Source organism: Odocoileus virginianus, unplaced genomic scaffold (genome assembly GCF_023699985.2).
Source record: "Odocoileus virginianus isolate 20LAN1187 ecotype Illinois unplaced genomic scaffold, Ovbor_1.2 Unplaced_Scaffold_19, whole genome shotgun sequence".
NCBI classification, from domain to species: domain Eukaryota; kingdom Metazoa; phylum Chordata; class Mammalia; order Artiodactyla; family Cervidae; genus Odocoileus; species Odocoileus virginianus.
The window spans coordinates 373,691-384,670 of record NW_027224281.1 but is presented as its reverse complement, the minus strand read 5'-3'; the positions used below and the strand labels follow the sequence as shown (position 1 = coordinate 384,670).

General features: G+C 37.0%; 1 non-coding gene and 1 pseudogene across 1 annotated transcript; both read right to left on the bottom strand.

The window, feature by feature from the left end:
- Window positions 1–900: 900 nt before the first annotated feature.
- Window positions 901–1,005, bottom strand: LOC139033590 (U6 spliceosomal RNA). The gene has a single exon (XR_011486128.1). It is a non-coding gene; the product is annotated as a U6 spliceosomal RNA (small nuclear RNA).
- An 8,701-nt stretch (window positions 1,006–9,706) lies between these two features.
- On the bottom strand, window positions 9,707–10,636 carry LOC139033579 (olfactory receptor 8B3-like; annotated as a pseudogene).
- Window positions 10,637–10,980: the final 344 nt, after the last annotated feature.

Below are 10,980 nucleotides of genomic sequence, written 5' to 3'. Positions count from 1 at the left end.
TCTGCTCTTCAGAAGTTATTTCCACCATTTTGTCTTCCAGCTCACTGACTCATTCTTCTGCTTCAGATACTCTGCTGTTGATTCCTTCTAGAGTATTTTTATTTTCATTAATTGTGTTGTTTGTCTATGTATGTTTATTCTTTAATTGTTCTAGGCCTTTGTTAATTGATTCTTGCATTCTCTCCATTTTGTTTTTGAGGTTTTTGATCATCTTTACTATCATTGTTCTGAATTATTTTTCAGGTAGTTTGCCTAGTTCCTCTTCATTTATTTGGACTTCTGTGTTTCTGGTTTGTTCCTTCATTTGTGTAGTATTTCTCTGCCTTTTCTTTCTTTCTTTCTTTCTTTTTTTTTTTTTACCTTATTGTGTTTGAGGTCTCTTTTTATCAGGCTTCAAGGTTGAATTCTTTCTTTCTTTTGGTTTCTGCCCTCCTAAGGTTGGTCCAGTGTTTCGTGTAAGCTTCCTATAGGGTGAGACTTCTGCTGAGCTGGTTCCCGCCCCCCCCCCCCCCCCCCCCATGGGCAAAGCTGAGTGAGGTGTTAATCCTGTCTGCTGAGGACTGTGTTTGTATTATTGTTTTATTTAGTGTTTAAATGAGACATCCTGCATAGGGTGCTACTGATGGTTGGGTGATAATGGGTCTTATAGTCAAGTGGTTTCCTTTGTGTGAGTTCTCACTGTTTGATACTCCCTAGGGTTATTTCTCTGGTAGTCTAGGGTCTTGGAGTCACTGCTCCCACTCCAGAGGCTCAGGGCTTGATCTCTGGTCAGGAATGAAGATTCCACAAGTGGTTTGTTATGGCATTAAATGAGATTAGAACAAATAACCAAAAATGAGAAACCAGCAATTAATCCCAGACAGGTAGGAGTTACAAACTCAGGCAAATAATAATTTAAAAAAATATATGGAATGCTTCAAGACTTTACATGTCATCTTTGCATGGTGCCCATACTATCTTCTCTGTAAGATTCCAATTTTAGTATATGTGCTGCCAAGCGAGCACTGAATATTGAGTTTTAAGCCAGCTTTTAAACTCTCCTTTTTCACTTTCATCAACAGACTCTTTAGTTCATCTTCACTTTCTGCCTTAACAGTGGTATCATCTGTGTATCTGAGACTATTGATATTTCTCCCAGCAGTCTTGATTCCAGCTGTGCTTCATCCAGCCCAGCATTTCACATGATGTACTCTGCATAGAAGTTAAATAAGCAGAGTGACAATATACAACCTTGACATACTCTTTTCCTGATTTGGAACCAGTCTGTTGTTCCATGTCCAGTTCTAACTGTTACTTCTTGACCTGCATACAGATTTCTCAGGAAGCAGGTCAGGTGGTCTGGTATTCCCATTTCTTGAAGAATTTTCCACAGTTTGTTATGATCCACACAGTCAAAGGCTTTAGTATAGTCAATGAAACAGAAGTAGATATTTTTCTGGAACTCTCTTGCTTTTTTGATGATCCAACAGATGTTGGCAATTTGATCTCTGGTTCCTCTGCCTTTTCTAAATCCAGTTTGAACATCTGGAAGTTCATAGTTCACGTACTGTTGAAGCCTGGCTTGGAGAATTTTGAGCATTACTTTGCTAACCTGTGAGATAAGTGCAATAGCATGGTAGTTTGCACATTGTTTGGCATTGCCTTGTTTTGGGATTGTAATGAAAACTGACCTTTTCCAGTCCTGTGGCCCCTGCTGAGTTTTCCAAATTTGCTGGCATATTGAGGACAGCACTTTCACAGCATCAGTTTTTAGGATTTGAAACAGCTCAACTGGAATTGTATCACATCCACTAGCTTTGTTTGTCGTGATGCTTCCTAAGGCCCACTGGACTTCCCACTCCAGGATGTCAGGCTCTAGGTGAGTGATCATATCATCATGGTTATCTGGGTCATGAAGATCTTTTTTGTATAGGTCTTCTGTGTATTCTTGCCACCTCTTTTTATCTTCTGTTTCTGTTAGGTCCATACTGTTTCTGTCCCTTATTGTGCCCATCTTTGCATGAAATGTTCCCTTGGTATCTCGAATTATCTTGATGAGATCGCTGGTCTTTCCCATTAGATTGTTTTCCTCTGTTTCTTTGCACTGGTCATGAAGAAAACTTTATCTCTCCTTGATATTCTTTGGAACTATGCATTCAGATGGTTATATCTTCCTTTTCTCCTTTGCCTTTAGCTTGTCTTCTTTTCTCAGCTATTTGAAAGGCCTCCTCAGACAACCATTTTGCCATTTTGTATTTCTTTTTCTTAGAGATGTTCTTGATCACTGTCTCTTTTTCAATGTCATGAACCTCTGTCCAACGTTCTTCAGGCACTCTGTGTATCAGATCTAATCCCTTGAAATGATTTGTCACTTCCACTGTATAATCGTAAGGGATTTGATTTAGGTCATACCTGAATGGTCTAGTGGTTTTCCCTACTTCCTTCAATTTAAGTCTGAATTTGACAATAAGGAGTTCATGATCTGAGCCATAGTCACCTCCTTGTCTTGCTTTTGCTGACTGTATACTGTATATCCATCATTGGTGGCAAAGAATACAATCAGTGTGATTTTGGTATTGACCATCTGGTGATGTCCATGTGTAGAGTCTTCTCTTGTGTTGTTGGAAGAAGGTGTTTGCTGTGACCAGTGCATCTTTTGGCAAGTCTCTGTTAGCCTTGGCTCCAAGGCCAAATTTTCCTGTTAATCCAGGTATCTCTTGACTTCCTACTTTTGCATTCTAGTCCCCTATAATGAAAAGGACATCTTTTTTGGGTGTTAGTTCTAGAAAGTCTTGTAGGTCTTCATAGAACATTCAACTTCAGCTTCTTCAGCATTACTGATTGGGGCATAGACTTGGATTACTGTGATATTGAATGGTTTGCCCTGGAAATGAACAGAGATCATTGTGTCATTTTTGAGATTGTACCAAGTACTGCATTTCAGACTTTTTATGACTATGAGGGCTATTCCATTTCTTCTAAGGGATTCTTGTCTACAGTAGTAGATATAATAGTCATCTCAGTTAAATTTGCCCATTCCAGTCCATTTTATTTCACTGATTCCTAAAATGTTGATGTTCACTCTTGCCATCTCCTGTTTGACTACTTCCAATTTACCTTTATTCATGGACCTAACATTCCAGGTTCCTATGCAATAATGCTCTTTACAGCATTGGACTTTGCTTTCATCTACAGTTACATCCACAACTGGGCATTGCTTTGACTTTGGCTTCATCTCTTCATTCTTTCTGGAGTTATTTCTCCACTCTTCTCCAGTAGCATATTGAGCACCTACCAACCTGGGGAGTTCATCTTCAAAAGTCATATCTTTTTGCATTTTCATACTGTTCATGGGGTTCTCAAGGTAAGAATACTGAAGTTGTTTGCCTTTCCCTTCTGCCATGGACCACATTTTTTCAGAACTCTCTGCCATTTTTCTCAAAGGCTAAAATGATTCTCATTCTCACAGAGAATAAATGAAACCTTTATGTCTTCTCCAACATTTCTAAATTACATTCCTCTATTATTCAACTTGAGAATCTTTTCATTAATGTCTAAATTGTTTGAATTTGCCTTTCTGTGACTTACACTTATGTCCTCCCACCATTTTCCAGGAGGTCATTCTCATTTGATGCTCAGTTACAAAAATACAGTGGATATTAATCTTATACCTGTTACTTGCTGTTAAACTCAATTTTTTCCTAATCTGCTCTACTCCACTGATTTATTTAGGGTATATTTTGACAAAACAACATTATATTTAACTCAATAAAATGTGACTACATTTATATTTACTTTATATATATACCTAAAATTAGGCTCAGATGGTAAAGAATCTGAGATGCCTGCAATGTGGGAGACCCAGGTTCGATCCCTGGGTCAGATGGTAAAGAATCTACAGATACCTGCAGTGTGGGAGACCCAGGTTTGATCCCTGGGTCAGGAAGATCCCCTGGAGAAAGAAATGGCTACTCACTCCAGTATTCTTCCCTGGAGAATTCCATGGACAGAGGAGCCTGGCAGGCTACAGTTCATGGAGTCAGACACGAATGAAAGACTAACACAACATTTACACAACAACAACCTGTATATCACATCTATGACACCACCTCCTTGATTTGAGAACCATAATCTGTTACCGTTACTAGTGCTACAACAAACATCTCCTAAGTAGACTTCTCGTTTATTTATTGTCTTCTACAGTTTATTCCTCCCAAAGCAACTGGAATCATGCTTAAAAACCTTAAATCAGCTTATTTTTAATTTTCTGGACTCCATTTCACTCAAAGAAAAATTCTAATTTTCACAATAACCCGTAAGATTCAAGGAAATCTTCCTCTTGTTACATCCCTGTCCTCATCTCCTTTAACTCTCTCTTTTACTCCATCATTCAGTACAGTAGCCCTTGTTATTTCTCAGACACGTTAGAAGCATCACCTTAGGGGGTTCTCACTGGCCCTTAATCCCACCAAAACTGCTTTTACAAATATACACTTTAAACATCACTTTCTCAGTGAAAGATGATTTATGTCTAATTTATCTTTGTATCTATTGCCTGGAAAATTCCATGGATGGGGGAGTCTGGTAGGCTACAGTCCATGGGGTCGCAAAGAGTTGGACACGACTAAGCAACTTCACTTTATCTTTGTATCACTGATCTTTAACACATTTTGTGACATAAGGATCGTGGTATATTTGGATAAGTTTTCCTTCTTGCATGTCACCTAAGCAGGGGTTAGGGGTTAAATTTCAAGGTTAATTTGACTGGCTTTAAAATATTTTGAAGTGAGTGAAAATATTCTAGTCAAATAATTCCTTAAATAGCTTTTAATAATTCCTTTCTAAATTAAAGACAAATTTTTGTAGCAACCTTTAATAATACTAAATTAATTATTTAATTAATAATTCCTGTAGTAATTCCTTTTTAAATTAATCACATATTTTTCTTTTGAAATTAGAGGAAAATATATGGTCATTTTTGTTGTTCAGTTGCTCAGTCATATCCAACTCTTTGCAACCCCATGGACTGCAGCATATCAGGCTTCCCTGTCCTTCACTATATCCTGGAGCTTGCTCAAACTCATGTTCATTGAGTGGATGATACCATCCAACAATCTCATCCTCTTTGCCCCCTCTCTGCCTGCCCTCAATCTTTCCTAGCATCAGGGTTTTTCCCAATGAGTTGGCTCTTCACATCAGATGGCCAAAGTATTGGAACTTCAGGTTCGGGATCAGTCCTTCCAAGGAATATTCAGAGTTGATTTCTTTTATGATTGACAGGTTTGATCTTGCTGTCCAAGGGCTTTGGCCATAAAATACATAATCAAATGTCAGGAGTAATGCTGATTATATAAGGTGAATTTTAGAATTCATTCCTGTGTAAGATGTTATTCTATTTTGGTGCATTATCAAAAAATTGTCTTTGATCAGTCTCCTACATGGTCATCTTAATGTTGTCAAATACAGCATATTGCACTATGTTACCAGGGACTCAGTGGGTTAAAAAAAAAAAATTGCTGTTGTTGGGGTTTTACCCAAACAAATTAATGTCTGAAGCAATACCTATTCTTTCTGGTTAGATTCAGCAAATACTTCTGACTGAGTCCAAGAGCTGGAGCAAGAAACATCTATCTGGATATGTTTGAAAAGATTAAAAGTGGGCTCCACACCATGCAGTAATAGACAGTGGTCTCATCAAATAGAAGACTTGAAGACACTGTGTGTGTGTGTGTGTGTGTGTGTGTGTGTGTGTGTGTGTGTGTAATCCCTGCAAATGAAAGTAGAGGATGAAATTCAATATAGTGCAGTTTCAGGAATTAAATGAATAAAGAACTCAAAATTCCTTTAACTTCTCATTTCCATCAACCCTTAATCACAGTGACCCTCATCACGCTCATTCCAAACCTGATCCTGAGAAATGATATCAGCTCTCTCAGAGAACATTTACATTGAACAAATTTGGGATGCAACCAGGGAACTTGCATTCTGCTCTTTAACTTGGAGAACCATTTTCTGTTAAGCTCACAAACGTGAAGTTTTCACATTGGCTAAGACAAAGGCCTGTCTTTTTACAGTGGCACAGGGGAACCCCACGGCTCACCCAGTTGATTCTCAGCTGCGGTAACTTCAATAGAACCATTCTGAGAGGGTAACAGGCTCTCCAAGTGGAGGAAATAGGCTGCAAGTGTCAGACATTTATTATCCTTCTCTTAAGAGGCGGGAGGAAACAAACTACAAGTGTTAGATTTTTTCCCCCTTCTCTATACACGTTTTAAAAGAGATATCTTTAAAAATTCTGTGTTTCCATGACAACACCTGGTTCTGCCTGAACTTAACTTTTCTCAAACCTTGAGCTAACCAATGTGTTTTTCTTATGGAAATGTCTATTTTAAGCTATGTTAATGAACTATGTACTTATCCTAGATTCTGTCTTCAAATTGGTTCACCTAAGACTCAGAACCTACTTGACAAACCAGTATGTTTTACTCATGCAAATGTTATCTTAAGCTATGTTAATGAGACTGTATTTGTTTGCAAACTTGCCTTTCTTCAAGATTCTTGTCAATTATTTTATGGCCCAGGACAACTCACTTTGTGCCAATGGTATCTCAAAATGCATGTTGTGGATGAAGGGCCTGGTGCTAGTCTGAGTTTTGAGCGGTTTCCTTTCTCCAGTTAGTAGAATGCTAGTAGCTATATAACATCCAGCTAAAGACTAGAGGTGGGGGGGCGGCACTCTTTCTGCCCCCTTCCGATGTCTATGTCAGAAGCTTTCTCTATATCTTTTATACTTAAATAAAATTTTATTCAACAAAAGCTCTTAGCCATCTAGCCTCATCACTAGCCCCGGATTGAATTCTTCTCCTCCAGAGGCAAAGAATCCAGGTATCTTTCATGGCTCAGAAGCAACTTTTCAGTTCCTTCCCTCAAGAGGTGTCAGTGTCATTCACATAGCTCAAAAAAGCAAAAATGACTAAGAAAAACTAACCTGTGCATGTAAAATACTCTGACTTGATTTCCCTCCTTTTGAAGAAAATCCAAATGATAGACAGGCTTATTGTAAAATAAAAAGTACTTAAACTGATTAACTGTCAGCAAACTTGCCTCTCTTAAATTTAAATTGCCACACTTAATTATTACAAACTGTATTTTTAAATATATTTATTATTTTTTTTAAATAAGTAAAATATAAAATTAATTGTCAAGATAGTTTACCTTCTCTGAAAATGAACACATTTACCTGAATTTTTAAGCTCATGAGATTAAACATTAGTGACCACACTAACCCACCATTTGCTGTTGTTGTTGCTCAGTTGCTAAGTTGTGCCAACTGTTTTGCAACCACACAGACTGTAACCCACCAGGCTTCTCTGTCCATGACATTCTTCTGGCAAGAATACTGGCATGGGTTGCTATTTCCTCCTTCAAGGGATCTTCTCAACCCAGGGATTGAGCTCAAGTCTCTTGCATTTTCAGGTGGTTTCTTTATACTGAGCCACCAGGGAAGTCCTACCCTTGGGAAACCTCAAATATTTATAAAATACATAGCAGAGTGAGTGGATGGAGATCTGAAACGTTTCCAAATGATTTGACATACGAACTTGCTTAGACACGCCTTTGTTATTATAGGGGAAACAAGCTGGAAACAGAACATAAAAAATTTAAAAAAAGGAAACTCCAACCAAGATCAACTATTTTAAATAAATATAACTGTTTCAGTGAAAAAGAAGCATGTTGATATTAGTGGTCAGGAGATAGGAGATGAGTGGTCATTTTAACCATAAGACAGAGGTTTAGCCATGCCAAACAACTAAAACTTAAAAAAAAAATTTAAAAAAAAAATCCAACAAATCAGCTATGCTAAATTTCACAACACCCAAATATTGAGTGGAGGTTAGGAAAATGATATATGATAATATTGTTAAAGTATCTTGGAAATTATTTTCATTATATCTTCACACATCATATTGAGGATTTTTAAGGTAGTATTTTTCCTTTAAAAAAAAATTCAACATGCTTTCCAGTAAAGTCAGTGCCAAAATTTGATGTATTCGCCAAAATTTGTTTCAAGCTATCATTATACTAACCAGCAGGACTTTGAGGCTCAGTATCAGGAAATGCATATGAAAGTAGCACTTGGAAGTCCACAGTGATTTAGTTGTTCTCAGGTTCTCCAGTTCTGTTGATTTAATTGTTTCAAAAAGTCCAATAACTTGAGCTTTCATCCTATCCAAAGAAACCCTGTGAGCTCCATGATATATCTAGGCCCTTCCAGGAAGGAGAGGGGAGTCATACATAAGGACTTTATCCATCATTTTTCTTCTCTAAATTCCTATTTCCTAACTGAGTTTCAAATTCTCCTAACAATTTTATTACTTGTACCTGCTGCCTTCTTCTTTCCTGGTTCCAAATGTGACCACAACATTTTCACCTTCATTTCCCAAAACACTACTAATTTACAGTCATGTAAATCATAGCTTTATCAAAGATTTATCAAAAGTGAAATACATTCACAGTCCTGTACAGAAAGCATACAGATTCAGAACAACATTTGTCTCCTAATGCTCATGAATACTTTCCACACAAGACCTCTTATTTGTTGACCATGTGTCTTGTTGAGGTCTGTCCTAATGACGTGACATATTCTCTTATAAAAAAATCTCAAATTCAGTTTTCTTAATTAAAAAAAAAAACAGTAGCTTCCTATTTGAGTCAATCATCTCACCAATACACTAGCCCAAAAGGCCTTCTTTACGCACCCAAATAAATCCATGAAACTCTTTGCCTAAACAAGCAAACAACAAAAAAGCAACAAACAGCATGAGAGAAATTCATGTATTTCCCTGAATAAACAAAAGTTAAGCTTCAAATTTAAAATGTCTTCTCATTAATGATTGTACTGAAGGAAATAGAATAGAATGAAGTGGATGTAAACAAACTACAAAAGTAGCAGACTTAAAATTAGAAGGCTAACTGTTTAGTCCAGAATTTTTCTTTATGAAGCTGTGACATTAGATCATTAACCATTCTGAGTTTCATTTCACCATCTATAAAATAAATATATTGATATGATCTGTCATTTTCTGGTTCCATTGAACAAAAGTAAAAAGAAAACACTTGCCCAAAGAAGCTTGATGAAAATATTTAGAGATGCAAAATAAATTATAGTCAATATCTTAATGAAGACTTCAATCTCTAAAATTTAAAGGAGACATAGTCTTCCTAGTCAAAGAATAGAAAAATGGGAGTAAAATCAGAATAGTATTTGATACATGCTTCTAAAGCATGTGGAGGATACGCACAACTCCAATAAAATGATGCTGCTGTAGCAAATCTAGATGATTGCTGCTCTAGAAAATCTAGATGATTTTCATCATTGCTCTTTCATTATATCAAAGGTATCTCAAACTTGATCACTTGGAGACCATTTTTTTTTTCAATAAAAATTAAAACTTTGAAATGAAGTTAGAAAATAACAGATATGTTACATTTATAATTTAATTTTATTAACTAAGTGGAAAACTGGAGGAGATATTGTGCAAATCATTTGGGGAAAAAAGAAGTCCCAGACAGAAAAACTGGAAATATATTACTGAGAGAAGGCTTAAATGTTCTTAGGCATGTTATTTTAAAAAAGAGAAAAATGAGGCCATGACTAAAAATATTTAATTGAACACACAGAATTTCCTTGTCCTGTACTATATGCACAGACAGATAATGTCTCTGATCAAAACTCTGCCACACATAGGGTTTTTCTCAAAGCAAGTTTAACATCTTTGTTCCTCAAGCTGTAAATTAAGGGATTCATCATCAGAATCATATTTGTGTAAAAGACAGAGGATATTTTCCCATCATCCACAGACACAGAAGATGGTTTGAGATACACAAATGCACTTGATCCAAAGAACAGAGAAACAGCAATGATGTGGGAATTGCTGATGCTGAAGGCTTTGGACCTGCCCTCTGTGGACTTGATGTGGAGGATGTTGGAGAAGATGAGGCCATAAGAGATAAAGATGGTGAGCCTGGGCACAGTGATATTGATGCCTGACATGATGATAACTTCCAGCTCAAGGATGTAGGTACCTGTGCAGGAGAGCTGGAGGAGAGGGTAGATGTCACACAAATAATGGTTGATGGTATTTGCATCACAGAAGATCAGTCTCAGCATGCATCCTATGAGGGTCATTGCTTCAAAAAATACCATCATGTAGGAACCAAACATGAGATTGAAACACACTTTAGGGCACATGGCAATGTTATACAGTAGTGGGTTACAGATGGCCACATAGAGATCACAGGCCATTGATGTCAGCACATAACTTTCAGAAATACCATAAAAGCACTAAAAGTAAAGCTGGGTCATGCACCCCATGTAGGAGATAATCTTCTTCTCTGATATGATGTTGATCAGCATTTTAGGTGTAAAAACAGAGGAATAACAGAGATCTATGAAGGACAAGTTAAAGAGGAAAAAGTACATAGATGTGTGCAGGTGTGAACTCAACCCAATTAGGATGATCAAGCTCAAATTTGCCATCACAGTGACCATATACATTACTAGAAAAAGGAGAAAGAGGGGGAGTTGAAGAACTGATTGGTCTGTTAATCCCACTAAAATTAAGTGAGTTATGAAAGAATCACTCCCCAGAGCCATTCTTCTCTAAGGGGATCTGTGAAAACAGGGGAGAATGGTTTCATAGAAGAAAAAGAGTATTTCTCACATATCCTCACATAAGTGATATATGCACTGGGAATAGCGGTGGGTAGCCCAGACTGAACCCATAGAATTTATATACCATTACCATGGAAATGAGTGACAAGAATATCCTTTATAAATGCTTTATAAACTAAGTAGCAAAAAGCATCAAATATAGTCTTTTACCCAGAAAGTATAATGGAAAAGAAGTTTGAACCAGGACAGAATCTTCATTCTCTCATATCATTATTCTTTCATTCACTTGGACTCCTCTTCTTTTGGTAGCAACCCCCACTGCCTGC